This window comes from Equus asinus, chromosome 3 (genome assembly GCF_041296235.1).
Source record: "Equus asinus isolate D_3611 breed Donkey chromosome 3, EquAss-T2T_v2, whole genome shotgun sequence".
In the NCBI taxonomy this organism is placed as follows: domain Eukaryota; kingdom Metazoa; phylum Chordata; class Mammalia; order Perissodactyla; family Equidae; genus Equus; species Equus asinus.
The window spans coordinates 54,650,356-54,676,901 of NC_091792.1; the positions used below are offsets into that span (position 1 = coordinate 54,650,356).

The 26,546-nt window shown below is 39.6% G+C and overlaps 1 protein-coding gene and 1 pseudogene across 7 annotated transcripts in view; both read right to left on the bottom strand.

The window, feature by feature from the left end:
- Positions 1 to 26,546, bottom strand: part of SH3RF1 (SH3 domain containing ring finger 1) — a 164,494-nt gene that overhangs the window by 116,798 nt on the left and 21,150 nt on the right. The window lies entirely within an intron of this gene.
- On the bottom strand, positions 10,484 to 11,380 carry LOC106848458 (ATP synthase F(0) complex subunit B1, mitochondrial pseudogene; annotated as a pseudogene).

Consider the following 26,546-nt stretch of genomic DNA (forward strand, 5'->3'; position numbering starts at 1 on the left):
TGATTTCTCAACTCATAAAAAAAGGAGGAGGAGGAGCTGATAGAGGCATAATGACGTGGGAGAGGTGACAACTGACAGCCTGACCTCTACAAAAGACAGGAAAAAACCAGACTCTGGACTGTGTTAAGGCACGGGGTACTAATGAGTGTGTGGAATGGTACTCCTACATCCTCAGGAGAGGGTTACTCCTGGCTGCGTAGTCGTTGTTCAATCAACGTAGCGAGTGCTTGATGTATTTAAGGAAAGACTGAATAAAAATTACAAAAATAAAAAGGGTTCTGGTATTTGACGTAATAAAGTCCAGTAAGCTAAATATTCACCCATGAGAACACCTAATTTCCTAACCAATGTCAAATAAAGGAGCCATTACTTTATTTTCAAGTCGTTCTTCCTAAAAGAAACTATTTGAATGCTATCAAAGATTGTCTGCTAAAAAACTAATGGACTCCCCTCTGAAATCCCTTAGCGAATATTTGAGGGGTGTGTATGAGGGGCAGCTTGTGTTTGTTCTCCCTTGTCTACTGTTTTCTGTTTCCTTTAGGCCTGTCTGCAGGCAGAGGGCCAGTAGACAGCTGCTCTGATTCCTCAAAGAGACCAAACTCAACTGTGTTCACGCCTTCTTGCTGTTGCAACAAGGGGCTTTAAATTTTGAAGATGAGACTATTTCTTCAGTTGTGCCCCTCTACTGATTTTCCTTATCAAGCAATCATCAGAATCACTTATTTCCTTGTCACCCTGTATAAAATCATTTTATTCATTTAAATGTCATGCTGTTTGTTCCCAGATTTTTATTTTGTCTCAGTTGACTAAAAAGATACTTGAATAGACAGTTTGTTATTAATAATCAACAACCATGCAGTCAGTTCAAATTAGCCTGTGGTAATCTAAATTAGGAGAAAGAAGAGAAAAAAGAAAAAAAGAGAAAGGAGGAATTTTTGGTTTACGCTTGAAAGAAATACTAAGATACTGCAAATCAGTCAAAGTGAATCATCTGTCTGTCTACCAGCATGCCTAATGTTTCACTGCCTATCTATAATGAAGAGAAAAGTAACTAATGTAGGAAACAGTTTTGTTATAAACTGTGCATAATTTTGACTGTTTTAATAATGAAATTGACATAACTTTCTTTCTTTACTATGAACTTATAACTGGAAGGAAAAAGGCAAGTCGTGTCCACAGCTAGCTGACTCTTCACATGAAGACTGATAAGAATAAATTTCATTTTAAATAGATGTCATTTCACAAGTTCTATGATTATTTACACGAGCTTTCTTCAGTCAAAAATGAATGAACCAGATGAACTTCTGTTTGATCCTCTCCTTCACAGGATAAATATTCCTTTTACTAATGCTTTGAGAGTGCCTATTTGGCAAGGGTGAATTGAGGAGTGGGGCAGCTGTTGGGGGTGGGGGACATTTGCTCTGTTTCAAGAACAGGCATCATCTGGCCTTTGGCGATTTTAGCAGTTCGCAGTCCTGCCCACCTTCCAGCAGTGGGCACCTGGACACCAGTTCCAGCAGGATTACCTTTCACTACACGGGACACCTCGGTCAAACCATGGACCTGCAAAGCTCTGTTCACCATCATGCATCATAAAGCTTGAACATCCTAACAATCTCTGATTATTTATTGGTATGCAATGCACACAGGAACTTGAAACAACATGAAAATGCAATCTGGAGTAAGAATCTACAAATCCAAACATTTTATGAGGTCAGCAGTTATCATTTTCAAGAACAAAGTCATTGCAGAGGTTTTGATTATTGCCAAAATTAATGAGAACGAAGGTGAGTCACAGGTTAAATTTGCCTTAAAGGTAAGCCCACAAAATTTTGCAGGCAAAAAATTGTGGTTAAAGGTACCTAGTCTTTGAACGTCATGGGTCAAAACAGTTTAAACACAACTTTGACAAAAGGTCTCAACTGGTTAATCAGAAATGAGAGGTGCGCAGGGCATTTTATACTGTTTTCAATTTGCTGACACCACATCATTCTGTGCTTGCTAGTGAGCAGGCGTAATCCTCAATGGCATTAAGATGAAGCGGCTGAGCACAAAACGACGGGCACATCAAGTAATGATTTTATTCTTTGTGTCATTTTTCTTTCAAGTGGAAGATTCCCAACACTCTCTGCTTCTGACAGTGTTTATAAACACAACTCTGAGAAGCATCTGGACATAAAAAAATAAGTCTTTCCAACAAACTGTGATAGACAGTCACCCAGCTGAGTCCTCATCCAGCAGACATGGATTTGGAAGCACTTTTAAGACCTAGTTCCCACAAAAATAAAACTCAAAAATTGCCCAAATTGCTGGGTTTGATCTCCATCAAAGAAAAACAATGTATAACCCAAAATTTACCATAATCAGCTATACTAACAACTCTGTTCTGGGAATATTGAGAAAACATTAACATTGGAAAAGAAGGCTCAGAGTCAGATATGTGCACTAGGCTAAAATCATCTTCATGATAGCATTTCATTTTAACATATAAACACTATACCCCTTGTAACAAACCTTATAACCTACAATTAAAGGCAACATCTTTAATGCCTTACAATAAAATAACGTAGCTGTTAAAGCAAAGATGACATGATACTTCATCTTTTACTCCCTAAAATTTGCCATGAGTTTTAAAATTCAGCATTCACGTCATATCTGTATTCTACAATTCTGATGGCTTTTTCCTAAAGGGATCCTAAGTCTTTCTACAGCACATACAGCAAACCGCTAAGCTAAAGCATGACCTTAGTGCTTACTGGATAAACAATAATAATAAACTACATAATTCATGCTTAAGCAAGTCTTCTTCCTCTCACCCACCCCAAAACTACTCTACCACTAGTTTTTCCTTGTAATATTACTAAGTGTAGACGTCTACTACGTGATAATAACATATATTCCATCCATTTGCTTGTTGTTTTCTTTTAAGTTGACTTGTTTTCCTGCCAAGGCAAAATATACTGCAATATAAAACCAGAAATGTGGCAATGATTACATGCTTTTAAATTATAAATCATTGGTTGTTCTGTACATTTGACACCTTCCTAACAGGGATTTAAGATAATAGAATTTAACTCTAAATTAACAACAGTTAGATAAATACCGTAACAAAATAACAAAGTCTGCTTCAATAAAAGTGGAATCGTAATCTGAGGATAAATTTCAGTCAGTTTATTGCTTCCCCTGTTAATCTTTCACCTTCTAAAATGCATTTTACAACTAAAAGTGAGAAAGAACTTAGGTTAACAACTCTCTACTTCGTGACACGTTAACTTTTATGGAACATGTTTATTCCCCATGTTCCATCCTGCTCCCCACCACACCTCAAACACACAAGTTCAGCTGAGAAAACTCAATCTAAAATAGAACGTTCTGAGATGCCTATGAGGCCAAATGGGCTGTAGGAAATGCCTGTGTGGACAGCATCCTGGTACTCATGTCGATTTTTATGAGGTGCAGTGTCATACTCCCTGAGGCCTGCCCAGCTGCAGACCTTCAAAAAGGTAAAGCACACACAATATTGCCCCCAACCCCCTTCCCAAGTGGCATCAGTCCTCCAACATGTAGGCCACTTTACGGCACTCCTCCAGGGCCTTCCAGGCATGAAACCTCAAGGAAGGACCCTTCTCTCAGGAAGACACAAAAGAAAACCTATTCAACTAACAGGTAATGGATGCCCACTGAGTGCAAGATGTTGCGCTCCACACATAAGGATAGGAGGATGAAACGGACACTGAGCACGGACCAGCGAGGGAGACGGAAACATAAGCAAATCATCACACCTGCCAGCGAAGGCAGCACAGACAATAAGAAATACTCACAACGTTCTACAAGAGTTCTGAGGAGTTGGCAAGATCAGAGAAGGCATCGTGCAAGAGATGGCAGCTGAAAAGGCCCTAAAAGGATGGGTAGGAATTGGAGGGATGAATAGAGTGGACTCTAAATAGGTGAGGAAAGAGGGGACACTACAGCATGAGGGAGGCAAGTCTAAGACATCCGTTCCTTCAGTCGATTCATATCTTAAGCTTATTCCACTCCATGTCCTGAAGTGATTCATATCCAAAAATCACTCAGTTGATAAATGCTTACTGAACACTATGCAGTCACAGGCACAGTTCTAGGTGTTGAGCATACACTGTGAACAAGACAGGCGAGGTCACTGCTCTCATGGAGCTTATTTTCCAGTGAAGAAGACAGACAAACAGATCCACAAATAAATATAAAGGTTAATGTCAGGTAGTGATAAGTACTAGAAGAAAAATAAAGCAGGGTAAGGGCACAGTGATTTAGGGGGGTTTCTATAAGAGTGCTCAATGAGAATGTGATATGTGAGCAGAGACCTGAATCAAGTGAGAAAAGAAGTTATTCAACAGAAGAAAGATGGAAAAGCATGTGCAAAGGCCCTGAGGCACAACAGTTTGGCATAGTTTGAACAGTCAGCCAGTTACAAGACTAGCTAGAAGACCAATGTGGCTGGAGTAGAACACTGAAGCAGAGACAGGTAAGAGATGCTGCTGGAAAGGTAAGCATAGATAAGAATGAGTGTTTCTCAGTAAGAACACTACTGTCATTTGGGGCAGGATAACATGGTCTTGCTCCTGCCTAGCATCATGGCCCTGGAGACACTGAATGCCAAATAGTACCATCCTTGTAACAATCAAGGAGCCACCACACATTTCCAAACACTCCTACGGGTGACAGAAAGGGAGCAGTACCTCCCACTGAGAACCACTGAACCAGATTCTGAATGGCCTTGTTGTCATCAATAGTTGATACGATTTTGTTCTAAGTGGAAGGGAGAAGCCACTAGAGAGTTGTGAACAGAGGAAATGGCATATTGTCTATTTCTACAGAGCGATGATCTGAATTTTATTGTTAAAAGATGTCTCTGCCAATTGCATGAAAAACTGACTCTAGGATATAAAAGCAGCCTCAGGGTAACCAGGTACAAGGCTATTGCAGGAATCCAGGAGACTATGACAGCTTGACTGGGGAGGTTACAGCAGAGGTGCTGAAAAGTAGAAAGATTAGGCGTATTTTGAAGACAGAGCCATCAGAATTTGCCTAATGCGGCTTCACCCAGCTGGAACAGCATATTGAAGGGGGAAGTCAAAGATGAGGTTGGAACGGGAAATTGGGGCCGATCACTGAGGGCCTAGAGAGCCAGCCCAAGATATGCAGTCTCATTCCGTAGGGAACAAGGTGCCAAAGGAGGGCTTCACCATGCTCTGAGCAGAGTAACCCCAGAGCAGTGTGCAGACTAAATGGGAAAGAGGAGAGACCGAGAAGAGGGAGCCCAGTTACCGCAGCCCCTGGGGGTACAGGGGGCAGGCTCTGCGCACCGATGAATCCAAAACACATGACAAAGACAAAGGGAGTGCCAGTAAAGGACTGGCTGACCCTGAGTGCACCCTGGGTGACAGAGGGAGGACAGGGCCATGAACAAAGCTAGGCATCAGGGAAAGAGGACAGGAATCGAGAAGAAAGGGAGGTGTGCTTCCAGCTTCCGCTTCAGACATGCTGGGTTTGAGTGCCGGCCAACCTCACAGAGAAGAAAGTCAGCTAACTGTGTAGGACTGTGCACTCAGGCACCAGTTAGGGCTGGAGATCACTAGGAGTCATCAGCAAGGTGGTGACCGCTAAAGTCACAAGACTGAACTAGGGTCAGCCCCAGAGAGGTCAGAGAGAAAACCCTGGAGAGAATGCCAGGCACAGGAGAAAGGAAAAGGGCAGTTTCAAGAACCCAGTTGTGTGCAAGAAGGTCAAATGCACAGATGTAAAGAATAAACACTGAGAAAAAGCCAAAGGATTTTGTGACTAAGAAGAATCAGGAACTGTCAAGAGGGTACTTTCATCAAGAGAGAAGGGCGACTGCAGAGTGCTAAAGGAAGTGAGTCAGTCTAGGAAATGCAGCCCGGTGTACACTGCCTGCCAAGGCCTGGTCATAAAAGGAAGGACCCAAAAGGCTGGTGGCATGAGGGAGCAGCAATGTGGAGAGGAGGTCGTGAGACTGAGTGTACGTGTGGGTGTCTGGGTGTGTGTCTTAAGGGGGAGAAGTAATTTGAGGAGTTCAAAGAGAAGAATCCAGTGGAAAGGGAGAGACTGAAATTGCAGAACGACAGCATCTACTAAGGAACAGGATAAGAGAAGAGATGGGCGGAGACACATTACTGTCGGAGAGGAGAAGGGGCACGCCTTCCTCTGGCAGACAAGGGAAGATGGTCAGGCCGTGACCCACAGTGGCTGCCATGTTGCTGACAGCCCCTCTGAATAAAACAGACTGGAGTCAAGAGTACGTGACACTATGCAGTGGCCCATGAGACAAGGAATAAAGCTATATATAGCAACACACTTCGGATAATCACTTTCAGGAGAAACAATATTCTGACTAATGCCATTATTCTAGTTAATGTCGTGACATCAGAACAACCAAATGTTGTGACTCATAGTTTGTCTCTTTTGTTTAGTGCTCTTAATGTGAATGAAAGAGGTGGGTGGTTAAAGTGCCTTTGGTAAGTGAATGAAGAACCTTCCAGACAACAGAAAACATGCCATATATAAAAGAGTATATTTTGTTTCTGAAATTAATTTAAACTCCTACTTGGTTTGCCTTTCTCAATCACTTGACATTTACCATTCAGTTTTAAATTCATAAATCAAAGGATTGTGCATTTTACCGCACTTGTCGTGTCTGTATATCAAGTTTTTTACGGGTCACTGTAACACCACTATTCCATAGCAGTGAAAAGCAAAAAATAAAGAACGCTATAACAAGGAAAAATGTGATGGAACTTGACTAAAAAAGGAGCAGGAAAGAACAGAGAACATAGACTCAGTAATTAATGAGATAATGAACCATAGCTCATGCTAACCTGCTTTAACCACCGCTCCCTCCAAAAAAGGGAGGACAGAAAAAGCATAAGCCAGCAGCAAATGTCTTTAGGTCAGGAGCTATTTAAATAATTGGCTAAGATGCACCATCAATTTTACAGGAAACTACTGTAGATAATGAAATATATCTTTGTAACTGTATTTCATACTGTATGCCAAAATTATCAGTGAAGCTAAAGTCTTATAATAACTGTGATTGGGTGATGAATTGAATGAGTTAAAATAACATTAGTTGCCCCTAATTCTAAACATAAGTTGTACTACCTCAACGACCAAACTGGTTTTAAAAATACATAAAAAAGAATCAAGACGTCAATTAATTCCAATTACAAAATGATAAGAATAAGAAAGAACAAAAACAACAGAATATAACATTAATCAATAACCTATTTTCAAAAAACTCTAAATTTATTAAACACTAAAAAGATTTGAAACGGTAAATGGAAACAAAGAACTATTCCCTATTTGACATATTTCAAAAACGTTCCTCTCGAATAAACTATATCTGTCACCAAATAGTTCATCTTACACTGATAGGTATATGGCAAATGATTCATGGAGACCATCCATGGCAACAAAAATATGTGGTTTTCTTAACAGGTGTCAGGTGTCAAGTTGGAATTTATGCTCTACAGCTTATAATGGAGCCCACAGCAACATAACGTTTCTTTTAAAATCTTAATTAGCATTTTATATTCTCAAGCAACATTTGGCAGGGGTAGCTGGGATCCCTGGGTGTTCCGTAATATCCACACATTATTTATTTTACTATACTACCATATTGATCTATAATTACTCTCCGTGTGTGCCTTTTTCCACTAGTGGACTGGAAACAATGTGAGAGTAGAGAGACTACACAGCCCTGGCAGCACCACAGTGCCCATCGAGACAGACCCAGCCACTTTTAAGAGGACTGTCAAAGGGCAGTGGGTGAGCTATACCAGAATTTCCCACAGGGAAACAGACCATCCCAGGACCCTGGAGCAGAATCTACTGCATTCCCAAATGCTTCAATGCAGGAAACTCATAAGGAAAACTTTTACAAAATAATGCCACAAGAGCGAATAAAGGAAGGTCCATAAATCCTGTAGTCATGAAGTGATTCTGAATCCCAAATGCCTGATTTGAACTTTACTGAGGATTTTACTTCCTATAAAAGTAACATAATGCCCTTTCAAATCTTATCTTTCTTCAACAAGTTGTCTCACTCTTCCACTTTTTAAACTGTTTCCAGGAGCAGTAATCAGATCATCATGAATACATATGCTAAATGTATACTTTCCATAAGAACTAAAAATCTGCACTAGACAATACTGGCTGTAAAATCAGGTGATCATCAAATACAGGTAGTCCACCTAAACAGATTTCAGCATACAGGTGTGTTAGTTTTCTATGGCTGCTGTAGCAAATTACTACAAACGTCGTGGCTTAAAGCGACACAAATTTGTTATACCACAGTTCTGGAGGTCGAAGTCTAAAATGGGTCTCACTGAGCTAAAATTAAGGTGTCAGCAGGACTGCATTCCTTTCTGAATGCTCTGGGAAGAATCCATTCTCTTGCCTTTACCAGCTTATACAGGTTGCCTGCATTCTTTGGCTCATGGGTCCTCCTTCCATCTTCAAAGCCAGCAACAGCGGGTTAAGTCTTTCTCACCTGGCATCTCTCTACCTTCTTCTCTGCTCCCCTCTTCCACTACTAAAGGCCCATGTGATTATACCAGACCCATCTAAATACTCTAGGATCATCTCCTCATCTCAAGGGCAGCTGATTAGCAATCTTAAGCTCCGTTTGCCATGTAACAACATATTCACAGGTTACAGGGAGAGAATGTGGACACACTTGGGGGAAGCGGACATTATTCCACCTGCCACAATTTGTAATCATCTATTAGTACATACACCATTTCAGTTTTTCATACAGACACATACACACTATATCTACACTCAAAAAAATTGTTTGAATTTCCCTGTCCTACTTTAGGAATTCTAGACTAACTCTGCTGAATAGTTCCACAAACATCTCTTATAACTTTACAGTGTTAAAATCTTATTTTTTTAAAAAATCTGCTCTTGAAAGAAATTCCAGATGGTTCCAAGAGTGCAAACCAAAAAATGTCTTACTTTGATTAAAAATAATAATAATAAAAGCACCACCAGAAGAGCTCTTTTAGGTTCACAAATGGTTTGATATCTACCATAATTCCATTTCAGGGCTTATTCTAGAAAAGGCCTTAAGGCTCCTGTCCATAGTTATAACTCATTCTGCTATAGGCAAGTTGACCCATGGCTACACTTTTCTTAAGTCAATTTTACTTTATCTCAAAACAGTGAGTTTTTCCAGAAACTCTCAAGGTCTCCAGTTAACCAAAGATATCTGAACTCTGTCTCAACTGTCACTGCTTTCCAATAAAAATAAATCATGATTTTAATTCCAACCTCGGTTGTGGGAAAATGGACTCATCCTTACATTCTCCTTCTTTTATTAAATGAAGAGACTTACATAGAATAATTAAAATATTTGAATTTAATTAAGAATGCTTCTTTTGTCAACCTCAGTTCAATCCTCTAATACTTCTGCTGGCCACTTTCTTTAAATAATTATCAAAGGAACAATTTCTGAATCTTCAAAACAGCAACTTAAACAGTAATAATTTATTCTAAAATACATGACCCTTTTGTTCCCCAAACTGACTGTGTTCCTTGGCACACTTGGAAATGTGTACTGGTGTACCTCAAAACAAAACAAAACAAAAAACCCTATTATGGTCACATACATTTGGGAAAGGATGTATACTATACTCTCCTTTTAGAAGATTACAATGAACATTCACTGTTTAAAACTCTTAACAAGTCCCAAAGCACTGAAATTTCTAACTGTTCAGCATCATTGTTTTCAGAAGGTTTTCCTAACACCCCTCTAAATATCCTGGGTTGAGGCAGGAGAGTGACAAGAGAAAGCTAATGTAGAGAGTAACTCCACAGAGCATTACTTACTGAGCACTGAAAGCATTCTCTTCACAGCTGGGAACAAAACCAACCCCTGAGAGTTTATAAGATATATGTGCAAACGTCAAATGTAGAATCAAGGCCAAATTGCAACTATGAGTAAGATTTACTTGAAACAACAAATATAAAAATGTACTGTAACCTCTAATTGTACTTACATGGATGGATCATTTAAAAGAAAAAATGTTTAACTCAATATGACTTTAAATGAACCAAATCTAAACAAACCATACCACGTTTATAGTCAAAATGTATCTCATTCAAAATGCTGGCCCTCAAATAGAGCCATCGATGTTTCATCCACTCTATCTAAGCAACAGATTAATAAAAGGCATTTCAAACGTTTCTTTTCTTCATCCACTGAGTTAATAAGAAATAATTTTCAACTGTCACTTTATTGCAGCATGGTAGAATTAAGTACAAATTTAAACTACTATTTGGTAATCTTTAGTCAAGCGCCAAATTTTATAAAAAGCAAACTGCTTATTCAAAAGTGATCATGGAACAACTCAAAATGCAGAGCAAGAAGGATGAGAAATATCTCGCCAGCCAATGGATTATTTTAATTCTCTCACTATATGAAACTCAAACTTTTCATTTTTAGGAAAGGGAAACTATAACTTCAGGAGACAGCAATACAGAAATATTTTGTCATATAGACTAGTGTCCATTTACTCAGCCAACTGTTGCTGGCTGTCTCAACTGGGAGAGATGCTTTTACAGAACTGGCTGTGCTTGAGCCTTCTTTGAGCTGCTTTAGATCTGAAACGCACTTGGCTATTGTCTCCTTTTCCTGCTGTGAGGAGGTGCTCTGTACCACGTGATTCTCCACCCACTTTATCATGTGCTCTTGTTCCTTCAACGCATCATATTCTGCAGGGAGATATGATAGTCTAGGCAATTCTTTACTTCCTGTGTACTCCAGGCAGCGTTCCTAGTGAGTACCCTCTGAGGCCATAGCAATGTTATTCCTCTGGAGATCAAAAAGGTAATGGAGCTTTTGAACCAGTGCCTGCTGTGACTTCTCCAGATCAGTCGCAGCCTGGATGTGTTTGATGGAAGCCTGCTTCACCTCTTGTAGTTGGGCCATTTTTTTTTTCAACATGTTTCTCAGCAAATTCTCCAATAGAGGCACCATATTTTTTAATTACTTAAGACAAGAAACTCTATTGTTGGTATGGCAGAGATGGTCTCTGGAGTAATCACATATATTTCTTTGGAGAGAAAATATAAGACAAGCCCAGTTCTGAGCATATAGGGTCCTGTTGTACCGGTTTTAGGATAAAGAAACTGGAAGAATTCCTGAGGGATCGGCCCCAAAAGAACTTTTCCTCCATATTCAGGAAGACGTGGTACAGCAGCAAGACTTGGCTGCCCCGTGTGAAAGATCCTTGTTGCCTGCAATACCCCTGGACCAAGAAGGGCTGTGTTCCTCAGAGGTGGCTGCTGTGGTGGCAGCAGAAAGTACCATGCGGGACAGCATGCTCAGCAAGGGTCCAGGCACCAGTATAAGCGTCCCAGTGACCAGGACAGGAGAATCTGTCAGGGACAGGAACAAGATGGTGGCTCCAGAAAATTTCTTTTAAATGGTTTTCACCTGTTTTTCAATAAAATTCTACAAATATTTCCAATCTAAATTAAAAATCTCAACTTTAAGCTTAAAATAGTAAGTATTAATTATTCAAATATTACTGACTTCCCTTTTTTAAAAAAATGCTCTAAAGATGAGATACACTTCTTTAAGTTTATGGATGTTAAGTAAAAACAATATACTAGGCTCAAGAGGTTGACAAACAGTGTCTTTGACTGTCCTGTTCCTGTGAGGTGGTAAGATCCAGTGTAAAAGCCACAAGCACTGGGGCCTGGGGTGGGATCCCAGCTCTGCCTCGCAGCAGCTGTGTGCCCTGGGCTTACTTACTTGCTCAGTCCCACGTGTCTTCATTTATAAATGGGAGAGGGTAATAACACCTATCTCATTGGGTTGTTATGAGAATTAACTGAGTTAATATGCCAAGCACTTAACATAGTACTGGCACGTGGGCATTCAATGAATGTGTCCCGTTTCTATATTATGGTTGCTTTTACTACAGTCTATCTAATGTTTTACTGCCCCACATTTGTTATTCATAAATAAAAAGGAAAATAAATTTCTCTTACACTCAAGATTCTAAACTGCCAAGACTGGATTTGCCCCGAGCTGTGACAGGATACTTACTCCTCCACCAACTACCCATCACCACCAAAACACCCATTTCTATTCCCATCAGAGTCCTGGACAATCAATGCCTTTTTCTACTTCTGCCTGAACCATTTCTCTTCAATTACTGATTCATTCAACTATATTCATCAAATACCTACTACACGTCAGGCACTATTTGACATTGGAAATACAAAGATATATAGATATCAGGTCCTGTTTTTAAAATGCTATTAGTCTAGAAGAAACATGAAAAAAAAATATTTCAACAGTTTAAAAAATTCTAGAATGGAAATATATCCAAGACACAGTAGAGTACTGGCAAAAAAGAAGGCCTGAGTGCCAGGCCAGGGAGCTGGTCAGGTGGTCAAAGAGGGTAGAGGTGATGGCCTGCACAAAGGCAGATATGCAGCAACTGGTTCAGAGTATCCTAAATACTGGACGGCCAGTGAGGGCGCTTGTAAGGACCTGTAAGGTAAGAGTAAGTGGATGGCTCTTGTAGACTGTGCTAAAATTTTGGCACTTTATTCTCTATTCAGTAGAGGGTTCTGAAGAGATTTACACAGGAGAGTGAGTGTTTAGATTCACATTTAGGAAGATCACTATAGCAACGTGGAGAACAAAACAGTGGAGGTAGAAACTAGAAAATACAGCTAGACCAAGTCATCGAGCTTCATGATTTCCATAGTGCCTTCAAAATTCATTCATTCTTACAATGACTTTATGTTAGGTGGGCATTATTACCCCTACTGAATGTCGGAAACTGACCTTCAACAGGATCCAAAGACTAGCCCAAGGTCAGATAATAATGATGAAATAATAGCTAAAATGGACCCTTGAATCCAGGTCTTCTCACTCCACTGACCCTTTCTCCTCAACCCCTTGAAGTTAAAATAAAAGGCAAACTTTGGTCATATCACATCCTAGAGTAGTAGGGGAGCTGGTTTAGCCAGGGCAAATGAACTGAACCTGACTAAGATGCTTTCTGATTGAAACAACATAGTATCTACATCATAGCTATTTAAAATGAAGTTGATTCAGTAAATTTTTATAAACTGTGCTTTAGTCCTGAAAGTTGGCTGCTACTAGATATTTTTTACTCTTCTTTGGTGATATGCTCAAACACCCAAATAAGGCTCATGCCCATCAAACTTAAATTAAGCAGGACTTTAGTTTAATCCCTAAACTCCAAACATGATATAATTTACAAATCTGACCAATGGTAGAAACTGCCCGGTTGTAAATATTAAGTCTTAATATGTAGCAGATTATAATAAAACTCTGATTTACTCCAAATAGTTGGTAAATGGGATGTTCTAGTTAATTTAATATTCTGATTATCTGGAAGTTAACAGGTAGTCTATATATCGTAGAAGAATTAACTAATTTTCAAAAAATTAGAATAAAGTAATTTAAAATTGAAACCATACTGAGTATGATTATTCATCAGTCTTCATTTTAACAACTAATGATAACTAACATTTATTGAAAGCTTACCATGGGGCAGGTAGTCTTCTAAGTTTTTTTAATCTATTAACTCATTGCATTACACTTTTCCTCATTAACTCATTGGTAAACAAGAATTGTCATTTTAAGTCATAAAAAATAAATCTACTTATTTTAGTTCCTTTTTTTTTTTTTTTGGTGGTTTGGCTTCTGGAAAAGTGAAAGTTATATTTCACCACAATAATTCATTGACTGATTTTCTTCATAGCCTCCAGATAATGAGCAGCGTAATCAGCAAACCACCTCCCTCTACCCTATTATTTCACAGAACCATTACTCTTTCTTACTTGTCAGCTCTGTCCTTACAAGCTGACATTTCATTAAGAGACGTAATTGAAAATCTAGCTTTCAGGTAACTCTGAGGGTCTTCCTTCCCCCTCAATTTCTCTATTTCTACCCCTGCCCCAGAGCAGCCGTAAAACATATTCTGTCCCTGCCAGTTACCATCTGCTTCCCCATCAGGTACTCCAACTCTTCTCCAACTGTCATTCTGATTCTCTGATTCTCTCTCTGTCCCTAAAGCTGAAAAGTACTCCTGGTTTGTTGTTCTTCTGTCCCCACCTCACTCTGCTAAACCTGTCCATTTAGTCCATCTGAACAACTCCCTGAGAAAACAATGTCCTCGTCCAAATTTACTCTAAAGCAGGGGTTCTCCTCTGGGAGCATTCCCTCCCCTGCCCCCACCGGAAAACATTTGGTAATGCCAAATTCTTTATTGCCCTACTGGTCAGGAGGAGGGAATTGGAGTGGAGTGTGCCACTGGCATCTAGTGGGTACATTTCAGGGATGCTGCTAAATATCCTACAGTGCACAGAACAAGCCCGCACAGAAAAAGGATTATCTAGCCCAAAATGTCAATGGTGTGAGGTTGAGAAACCCTGATCTAGAATATGATCTCAGATCAAGTACCACAATCTTCCACTTCTCACAGGAAGCAAATTAACACGTAACTCTTCCAATATACTGCCACAGTGGTTAAAGAACATAGTTTGGGGGAAGAACATTTACTATACCTACACAGAGATATCCTAATAGCTGCTTTCACGGGTGAGGATGAATTAACACGCTTTGAACACTAGACTTCTCATTTAATAGACTTTGCTCTACCTCCCAGCACAGCTTTGCTAGAAGGAGCTGCCCGGCAGTGTTTGGAAATAGCCTCATGCTATTTCCAATAGGTCATTACAAGGAGACTGACTACAACAGGAATCTACCTGCACTCTCAGGATTCCTTCTAATTCAAGCAATCCCCAGTAAATTGATTTCTGTTTCTAACTCCGAGTTTCTCAACCTTGGTACAACTGACATTGGGACCTGATCATTCTTCGTTGGGGAAGGTAGCCTGTCCAGTGCATTGTAGGATGTTTAGCAACATCTCTGGCCTCTGCTCCAACTAGATGACAGTAGGGCCACCTCCTCCAGTTCAGTATGACAAATGTCTCCAGACATTGCCAGATGTCCCCTGGGGGACAAAATCACTCCCAAGCCCCCACTGACAACCACTGTTCTAGAGCTCAAAAAAATCCTCTAAGTCTTCCACATCTCGATTTTCATATATTAGGTTTGCTGGGTACAAACCTATTTAATAACTAAATCAATAAGTTCTTTTACGTTGAGATTCTCAAAACAGGATTCCTTCTATAATCCCACTGTGGAAAACAAGACTTAGTATAACACTTCTCTAATTCTTAATGAACACAAACGGAAATTTATAAACACTGAACTGTACCCAAGCATTATGACTGTCTCGTTTACACAGTAACAGTGATATCCTTGTAGCCTAACCTGGTCATCAAACATTTTTGCTTATAGTTAAGTTTGTAGAGATGTCACTTACTCTGCGGCATGACAAAATTCATAATAAAAAATAGTTGCTAACATTTATTCAATATTTACTATGGATTTCATACTTGCTATTTAATACCAATACACACACAATTTTAAAAATCCCTTTCAATGATACAGTAACTCTATATGATAGGTGCTATTACTATTCCCATTTAAATATGAGGCAGTTAAAGCACAGAGCAGTTAAGTAACTCACCCAAGGTCACACAGGTAATCTGTTACAGAGCTGGCATTCCAATCCAAGCAGCCTAACTCCAGAATCCATGTTCTTACCTATCATGCTACACTCATCCTCATATCATAGCATGCCATATTAATAATTACAAATCATATAGTAAGGAGCAGATTATAGGTGAATTTTACTTAATTTCAATGATACGTCCTCTGCATCTTAAGTGACGAAACTGTTCTGGAAAATATATGCCTTAGGATATTTGCCATGCGTCTTCTTCAGTTATGGTCATTGTGCTCTAGGAATGGCACAGCCTGTGTAGCTGGACTGCCTGGATTCCAGTCCTGGCTGCACCACTGTGGTAATTATTAGGGCTGTTCACAAACAGTCCAATTCTTCTCTGCCCCTGGGCACATGGCAGGACTGCGCGTCCCTACTTCCTTTAAATGGAGTCACGGCCAAGTGACTTGGTTTGGACAACGAAATGTGAGAAGTAAAATGTGTCACTTCCAGGTGGAAGCTTTCAAAGCCAGAGCTTGACTCACCAGTTTCCTTCCTAGCAGTACGTGTTGAGAGGGAGCCTTTGTCAGCCTGGGTCTGTGAGTAACTGCCATGAGTACAGTGCCCCTGGATCCCATCTGGACATGGATCATGAGTGAGAAAGAAGTCTTTGCAGCATTCAGTCTCTCAAATTTATGGGTTGTTACTATACCATAGCTTAAGTATTCTAAATGATACAGTTACTTATTAGCTGTACCACAAACAAGTTACTTAACCTCTCTGTGTCTATTCCCCATCTGTGAAATTGAGATAATAATAGCAACTACCTCATAGTGTTGCTGTGAGAAGGAAACAAGTTAATACACGTAAAGCACTTAGAACATTGCCTGGCAAACAGCAAGAAGCTACTATTTATTCTAAATACTTCCATATAAGTTAACTCATCATCACTGTGGTCATGGGTCTCTACAATAGAGCAATGGATATGTGAATATGTATATTGTTTCTTATTATTCTAACAATACAATGCTAAATATGTAGACTCAAAAGCTAACGAATAATTTACTGACAGGCATAAAAACTGAGTAACAAAATCCAGGATCTCCTCTGCTACAAAACGAAGAGGAGAAAAAGAAAGAATATAGAAGAGAGATGACTGTATTTAACCAGCCCAATTTTTGCTTCTGCCTCATCCTCCGCCAGTAATACACATATAAACAAACACAAACACACATACACACATACGCTCTTCTCAATGAACAGATTTAATTTGCCAGCCAACTAGAAAGAGATTCATTGGAAGGAGCCAAAAATGTGGTGCCAACTGGCTGTGTGACATGCACAGTAATGTCTGCTAATGAACCGGCACCTGACGTCTAGTAGCCAGGAATAAAATAAGCAGAGAGAAAAGGAGTGGTGTGATGTGGAAAACCAACCTGGAATGTTCCTAGACACAGAGTGAAGGTGATTTGGTTGGGAAGAGGGTCACGCTTAACATCACAGAACATTTTAAAGAACATAACCATCCAAAAGTGATTCATAACCATCACCAGGTGCTTCTTTACTCAAGAGAGAAGTAAAACTGACTGAGAGGAGAAATAGTTGCATATGTCCAGAAGGTGGTTGCCCACATCAACAACTAGCAGGCTACAAATACTAGATTCTGAAGTCTTTACCAGATATAATTTTGGTGAAGAAAATAGAGGAGGACTATCTTAAAGGTTGAGAGAAGAACGAGAAGAACCACACTTACATATTGAAAAAATATCCTACTCTATCGAAAAGAAAAGAAAGAACCTAGTCTGGGGGCTGGTGTAATGTACATGTGGAGTTTCACATATTTTGTAATGCAGATTTGAATGATAAGGCCCCCAATGTGGCTCATGGGAGGGAACCATACATGCAACTGAGTCACATATAGAGTGAGGAAACACAGTGATGAAACGCGGGAAGCGTGGTTATGGCGAGTTATGGAGTTTTGAAAAAATTAAGGAGCGTGCCCTGAGACCAGAAAGGTCAGCAAGAAGATACAAGATAATGAAGATGAAGGTCAGACGGATATGTATTACTGATAAGGATTTAGTAATAAGACTGAAGAGAGAGAATACCCTATAGTCTTAATCAAGAAACAGGAAATAAGCTTATTCGAGACCTGTGGTTCTTACCATTTTTGGGTTACGCAGCCCTACAAGAGTCTGAGGAAAGTGTGTGGACTCTCTCTCCAGAAAAAAAAAAAAAAAATGATGTACACACAGAATTCTTCATACAAACTCAAAAGAAAGAAAAAAATATCAGGGGTTTCTGGACGCTCTAGATTTATGTGAAAGGTCAAGGAGAAGAAATGAGGAAATGGAATAGAAACTTCCTCTCCTAGGAACTAAAAGATGGGAAGTCAACATCAACAGTTTGACCTGAGATTGAACATCAGAACAAAGAGAAGAGCTGACTGGACTACACGTCCTCTGTACGCCCTCGATCACCATTCCAAGACACATTTAGAAAAATGCTGCTCAAATATCGTACTTTTTTCTATACTACAATTGGCGAGAAATGACAACACTGAGGCTAAAGGTTAAAAAAAAAAGTTGAAAACTGAGAGTATCTCCAAGCTTGTCCAGAATTGGGACAGAAACCCAAGTCCAGCCTGCGCTGGTAAAATTCATCACAGCAGAGAGGAAAGGGGCCTCCCAGGTGTCCTGGGAGTGAAAAGGTAAGGGGAATTCCAAACCTGGCCAAAAGAAAGGAGGCCCCATAAACCGTTTTCACCACTATGAAGAAGACAGAATGTTAAGCTGTCATGGAGACTCTGCTGCCCTCCCAATGTACCAACACCACAAATCTACGGGACATCTCTGTTCCAAACATACAGGACATTCTTACAGATCTGTCCTAACAGATGCCTGTGGGGCTGAAAAGGCTGAGAATTATGGACTCACGTCTATCAGGGTCAAATGACTTTCTCAAGATCAGATCTGACAGCTAAAAGATCAAGAACCAGCTCTGGGCTCCTTTCACAAGCAACAAGTCATTGCCTCTTTTATTCTGGCACAACTCAGCCAACTATACTGCCAAGGTTTATTCCTTCACATCACCTAACCGCTAAATAAAAATTATCACAGGCTCGTTAGCTTAGGGAATATTCACTTACATTTTGAAAACGTTTTGGCTGTGCTAATATACTGCTATAAAGAATTCTTTTACCATTACCATCTTCCTTCTACTCCCTCCTGCCTCACATTTAGTTCTGCCTCCCGTCACTTCAGAAGCAGCATTTATAGCTTCCTCATCCTTTTTCTTCCTATTTGATTTTTAGGCTATCTATTTAACTATCTGAGGCAAAAAAATTGACAGGTAAGTAATTTCCAAGCTAATTTTTTCTTTTAAAGATTGGCACCTGAGCTAACATCTGTTGCCAAATTTTTTTTCCTCCTCCTTCTTCTCCCCAAACGCCCCCAGTACATAGTTGTATATTCTAGTTGTGAGTGCCTCTGGTTGTGCTACATGGGACGCCACCTCAGCATGGCTTGATGAGTGATGCTATGTCCATGCCCAGGATCCGAACCAGCAAAACCCTGGGCCGCCGAAGTGGAGCACATGAACTTAACAACTTGGCCACAGGGCAGGCCCCGCAAAGCTAATTTTTTTTCTTTTCCTCCTTCACTTTTTTCCAGCTTCAAGACACTATATGGGTCTTTCATGCACTCTCAAAAATGCACTCTTGGCACTGTCCTTGATCAATTCTTAAGTACTAGAATATACTTACTGAAATAATGCTTCATTCATTTTTTCTCTTATTTATCTCCTGCTTCAATGTGAAATTTTTGCCTTTTCACAACCACATGTGGGTCACTGTTTTGGCCAAGATTAAGCCAATAAGAAAGGTTATAAATCTACCTATTTTGTATAAAGGGAATATTCTTGTTACCATCACTTATCTCCATTAAACCATGAAGGATATAATGCAGGCCAAGTGCGCAAGCAACAGAAAGAAAAAAGCTAATGTTCAAGAAGTCAAGCATAGAGGGAAATAATGAGAGGTTAATGAAGTGAGCCCTGAGTCACAAGTATTGTTCAGAAAACAAAGCAGACATCTGTAAGGATCAACCTTGGAACTAGCCACTGCTCCTCAGTCAATGTGTGCATTTGAGTTTTTATTAAATAACTGTTCAAAGACTTTTCTGAAAAAATTAAAAGGCATAGTCAAAGGTTTAAAACTTTTAACCATGCCAGCTTTAGCAATGTCCACTTCACTATCAAACATTTCTATCTTAATGAAATGAGTACATTATTTTAAAGGAGTACTCAGAGTAACTGCAATTAATTAACTGCAAATTATACCACAAGACCTATCAAGGAAAACTTCTCTTTAAAAATAATTAAGGTCTCCAGGGAATATTACAAAGCACAAACTCTCAAAGTAGACACTGGAACATCTAAGAGTGGAATCTTAAACTGATCAACTTTTTGAAAGTCAATTAAAACTTCTCAAGGCGTTTTATAATAAACTCAGTTTCACTTAATTATTTAAGGAAGCAGTTTGAGAAACTGTGTTCAACTTAGGATACTAACCTGCTGTATTCATTAATGACTTACACCACTTGTACACAAGTCCCTCATTCAGTACAAGGATCCATGTGCTTACAAGACTGAATTGAACATCATCCAAGCAGCCCCCTCATTGCAGGGGGACCTTCTTGAAAAGAGTGAAGCATTCTTTTTAAAACTTTTACTAGGGGCTAAAAAAATTTAAACCTATGCCACTGCTCAGGTCTATGTGAAATGGACCTAAGTTTAAATATTCCAATTAATACAAGACATACATGCTAAATACTACTATTTAGAAGGGACTTTGTCTTCAACAAATTCACCCTTCAGCAGACAGGCAGTGAACTTCACCCCCAGTTCTATATAGGATTGTTTGCTCTGATTGTGTGGGGGTTCTGTTTACATTTTAAATCACCATCCACTAAAGTAGAGGCCTTAGGGGCAGAGAAAGGTTGGAAAGCACATGAGCAAACGAGATTTGCTTTGGCACTGGCCCGCCGCCAAAACACACACACACCCCTGAACTCCACCCAGGCAGACACTGAGAAAGCCAGCACGTCCTGGAGGAGGGTCCATGTTCAGCAACTCCAGGAGTACATCTAAAGCAAAAGGAGAATGCGGCTATCTTTCTAAAATAAAAAATCAAAAGCACAGGCTGAGAGCCTGCTGAAATGTCATTCAGGCAACCCGACCGGGTGGCGTGGCAGCTGAAATGCATACTGCACGTCTAAGGACATAGGAGCTAGCTCCCTCCCACCAGGCCCTCTGACTGACGTTGGGCAAAGTCTATCAGGGCTTCTCTGGCCCTGATGGCTGGGGCCCCTCAATCTGTTGACCAGGTAGTTGAACAGCAGAAAGCACAGCATCAAAAACTGTTCTGAAAAAATATGAGGTCAAGTTTCAGGTCATTTGAGTTTGAGGTCATTCATATTTTGAATAAAATCTGCAGATTATATATATGAACAATAAAGCTTATATGCCCAAAATATTATCAATAGGATCCTTTGGTGACAAGGGAGGGACATGATTCTTAATCAAATATTTTTCTTCTTCAATTAGAATACTTTTTTTTTTAACAGAGGAGCAAAAATTCTAACGCTAAATGATTCTCTGTCATGCTCCCCAAAGGGAAAATACTCTGCCTAAACCCATTTCAATCATGAATCTGATATGTGACTTAATCACAAATATAAAACTGCTTTCCATGAAAACTTTTCTCCCCACAGGGACACCTCACTTGAGCAGCGGCCCAAGTTCTAGCATCTAGGTAATCTTTTCCCATCAAGCAACATTTTTAGGGTGAATTACCAGTTCCAAAGTTATGCCCAGAGGAAAGAGAGATTTGAAACATAAAATTCATGTGTCTTGATAGCTCAGATTTGCACTTAGAGTTTGGAAGTGTTTTCCCTAAAAACACTAGTGTGCAGAAGAACTTGTTCAGAATGCAGATTCCTGTGTCCCAGCCCCAGGAAATCAAAATCAATGCGTCTAGGGCAGGACTAGTCATGTGCATTTCTAATAAGAACCCCGGTGTTTCTGATGCAGGTGGTCTTGAAAAACAGCACTGCAGGAAAGAGAAAATTCATTTCCATTACAGCTGTCCAATCTTCAAGTCCCCTCTCCCAACTCCATGACTTTTTTTTTCATTTGACACTTTTTAAACAATCCCTAGTTGGATTAGTGTTTTTCAAGGAAAATCTCTGAAATGTCATTTTCTCTGCAACTGCAGAATAACAATAACACCAAAAGGCAAAGCAGCGCAGAGTAAGAGAAAGCGGGAAAGCCCACTTGCTCTAAGGAACCATTTAAAATTAGAAGTGGATGGGATCTTGATCATTCTAGGCTCATTCTCTCATTTTAATCTTTAAACAATATTTTAGGCACTCCCCTGACTACTAATTTTGTTATCTACATTCTCCAGCTACCTCATTGATGCTACAAAGTGAGATGATGCCTGAAATTTAAATCAGTCTCAGCCTGGGTTTTCAATAAGTCTTGCTTTCATTTACTGCATTTTTCCTATTTGAACTTTTTAGAATCTGAAATCCTTATTTGATCCATTTATTTCGTTATTTTCCAAGAGATGACTTAGAACCTCCTGGAAACTGCCACCCAACCACAAATGTACTTTGTTGCACTGACTATAGTAAACTTATATTTTTAAATCACAAATTCAGATTTCACTTAAATAACTGCAGACATGGCAAGCTACCCCAGAGTTGCCAAAGTCAATATGTGAAGTCTGTCTCTAGGGCAACAGACTAAAGAGTAGTAAATGAGGTTTTGAACTGCATTCCTGTTCATTTCTGATTTAGCAACAGGCTTCTACATGCTCCCATTATGCTCTGGCCATCCTTTTGTCTGATCTCGAAATTACATGGAGTGACTTTTTGGTTGTTGTTTTACTATTTGTTTTTTAAGACACTCTATTTCAATTTTTCTTGCTGTTTCCACCATAAATTTTTTCTACTTTTCACTATCAAGTCATTACATGTGCTGCCCTTCACAAACACACGGATGTACACGCGCCTCACCACCATTTTAAAATTTTTCCATGTGACTTGAGGACTGTAAGTATTCAGCGGCTTAATTAGAAATCTCCAAACCGCTCCACACAATAGACCAGTGCTGATTCAGTAAGTACTTCCTGCTGCTTTTGTAAAAGCTCTTCCCAGTTTTTTTTTAAAGCCACTATACAGATGATCTCTTTCTACCCAATTCTAGAGTTTAACAATACATCTTTTTTGTGGACTCAAGAATACACTATATCGCCAATGCCAGAATGTCAATCAATCTAAATTCTCCTAGACCATAATAATTTAAATTCATCCAACTATAACCAGCATTACTTGAAGGGTAAAGACACACAGAATCCAGTGTCCTAACTAAGCAAAATGCATGTGGGAATATTTAAGATAAACCGATATGGGAAGGATGTCTAACAAAATAATACATAGGACAGAATAATGATTTAAGTTGCACATATTTAACCAAGACACAGTCACCACCCCACAGTGCTAAGCTTTTCTGAAGTTTTCAGTTCAGTTGTTACAACCTGTTAATTCCTTTAATATCTTTAAATTGTGCTATATAACATTTTATTAATAAGAAACAAAAAGGGTAGTATACAAGGTTCTGCATCAAAAGAACTGAAATTGTAACAAATCAAAAATGTGAGTCACCCAATTTTAGTAAGGTTATGTCAAACACAGGTTACATATTTATATAGATCACTTGACACATGGAGGTAAACACACTACAGTGAACATACCCATATTCTGTAAGCAGATATTCCATCATAACAATAGCATGATTGGCATCAAACATCTGCTAAAAAAATACATTTATCGTTCTCTGTATTATAAATCAAATTCCTAAATTGGTCTAGATGTTAAAAGAATTGGCTTATGTTTACTCTAAGAAGAAGACTAGTTTGTTTCAAAGATTAAAGGAAGAACAAACTTCAAACCCAACTTTAACTCTACCCACTCTGTCAGGGTAACCTCAAAGACGGAAGTAGAAAGGAACTGGCACCTCTGAACAAACCTACTTGGATTTAAGCCTGCGTCTATGGATGAAATGTGAAAAAAAGGTTGACAACCGTGCAAACTCCTGTCATAGCACAAGCCATACTGACAAATAATCTACATATTCAAATATCTGTGTTCCAAATCTCATCCAAGTTTTCTATCATTCACCCAAATCCGTGATATTTTGATAGCCACAGAGGAAGTAAGCTTGTGTTCCCATACCAGGATTAGCAAGAACAGTCCAGAAAACAAAGCTCTCACCTGCCTAAAATCACTAGCTATCTATCCTCAAGACCCTATTCTTGCCTACATAGAGAAAATCACACAATCCAGCTATAAACACAGCAGTGACAGTAAACCTCAGTTTCTGCTACAAACGATATGGTCAGAAATACAGCAAATGCAGCTGAAATAAAACGCAAAATCGCTGTGGTAGGTCGGTAATAAAGACTGTAGTCTTGTAACTGCAGGATATCCTATAAAATGAACATGTAATTTATAAATCATTTTTAATGCTACCAGAAACCAAAAGAAGGGCAATAAGGGAGTATTTATACAAGACCACCTTCAACTAATTCTTCCAATAAAACTGAATCTACTGAACAGAAAAGCGGTCACATTCGTTTTCAATGAAAGGCAGGGAAAACATCTCAGTTCATTCACCTCTACAAATATCAATTGCTTAAGTTGAAAAGAAAAACACAGTTTTGGCAGGGCTTCACATCCATTGTAAATTGCAGCCACTGAAGACCTGATGGGTATAAAACTACTTCAGCAGCCCAGACGACATTTTTACCTGGCCCCTCTACTTTGCCCGCAACGGAGCCTTTCATGCTAATGGCATCTTGTTAGGCCAGGTGTTTACCTATTCAAGTTTTACTCTGAAACTCAAATTATTCCGTAACATTCACGATAGGACTCAGCTATAATCCAAGCCAAATTGGACCATGCGAAAGACATTTCATAGAGAGAGCTCAGCTTTCCAAAATTAAGATTTAAAAAGTGGGGGAAGGTTAGCTAGAAGACACAAATTTTCCCCAGCATATTTTAATCTTTCCATCTAAGTGTGTTGTGTAGGTATTATCACTGAAGAAGCAAATTCTGAGCGAGAAGGATGTGCAATCCTGCCCATCTGCATTCTGTCACTTTGTTCTGGTCCGTAGACCCTGACGAGGTCATGCTTAATGGCCAAAAAATTCACTACGTGCCTGAAGGAGAAAGTAGACAAAGATAGGCAGGCCTGAGGGTGTGATTATCTATTTAAGCATGCGACTGTATTTTAAACATAATTAGACTAATTGCCTCCCAATCTTAGCTGACGCATCTGCACACGCAATTAATTAGAACTGATTTTAAAAGCCCTGTTTGGAATCCTTTGTTCCCCCCTTTCCACAAATCAAATTACCAAGGAACAAATTTAATTTTTCAACTTTTATTTTAAGAGAGACACAAACTTACATTAACTGGGTCTGATCCACTAATGTAAGTCATTTAACTAGCAATTATTTTACTCTGAAACTAAAAGCCAATTCAAATTTTTTCATCTATAAAATAATTCCCCAGTAAATATGACAATCTTGCAGGCCTGCTGTAGAAAAACTTGAATAATCTCATTGCTCTTCATATAAAAAAGGAAGGTAGAAGGAGAGAAAGTTCCATTTTGCAGGAAAATTAGAGAAGTATACTATTAATGTCACCTTAACCATGTGCTTTATTCTCCACTGGTTTTTCTACCATAAATCAAACACAGTTAAGGAATTAAAAAAGCACGTTAGGGGCTATTTTAACAGAGTAAGACACGATGTGCTGATTGAGATGAGCATGATGACTGAAGATAAAGGCTCAGACACTGAAACTGGAGATGGGGCCAAGAGAGGGTGGTAGTGGAGAACCAGAAGAGGCAAACACAAAGTGAAAAGGATGGAAAAGAAAAAAGCAAGTTTGATAGGTTCAGACAGAGATGGAAGCTGGTGAACAGGAAAGGCGGCCAATCTAGCTGAGGGATTTTCTCCCAAATAAATATTTGCTGAGTGAATGAACGGTGGACAACGTCCACACCAACATTAGAGGTGTGTCCCTCATCCAGAGAACAGTGATTGACACGTGGTAAGTGAGGGAAGCCACAGTCACACCCGCAGGCCTGGTAACGAAAGGCAAGTATGAAGTGGCAGCTAGAGCCTGGAGAATGGGAGGTCAGGCAGGCAGACTCAAGATTACTATGGCCTGTCCTGAGGTCTGACCCCGAGTTCAGGAGGAAGGTTGGCATCTAGAGAGGTGAAGAAGGTGGCATCACTTGATAAATGATAGTAATACATGTGGGGGTGGGGGGAGCACGATCTTTGCACTGGCGCCAGCAAGAACAGTAGTCCTGTCCTGAAGACAACGAAGAGGGGTTTGACCTTGTGATCTACATCAGAGGAGGTATCATGACATTCCTGTGGATAATGGAAATTCTGGAGCTGACAACTGGAACAGATATAGGAAAGGGAAACAACCACGTGGACAGTCCTGTTTCCCAATGCACAGCTTGAAGCAGCTCATCTGGCAGGTGTCTGTGATAATCCAGGTAGAGACACCAAGAGTTCCCAGTTTGAATTGTGCTGCCTACCTAAAGTGACCTTGGAGAACTGGCCAAAATCATTTTCGATGATTCCCCATTAGGAGGTAGAGGGGACATCCTCTAATTCTACATGGAAAGCAGACCAAGTACCACGGTAAAGCACAGAACTATCTGTTACTGAAAAAAATACAAAGATCCATTCCCCTGCTGGAAGCACACAGGGCAACAAAGGGAAAAATAAATTTTCAGCAAGCTGTGCCTCCTTGAGTCAATAAGCCAGAAAAAAACGTA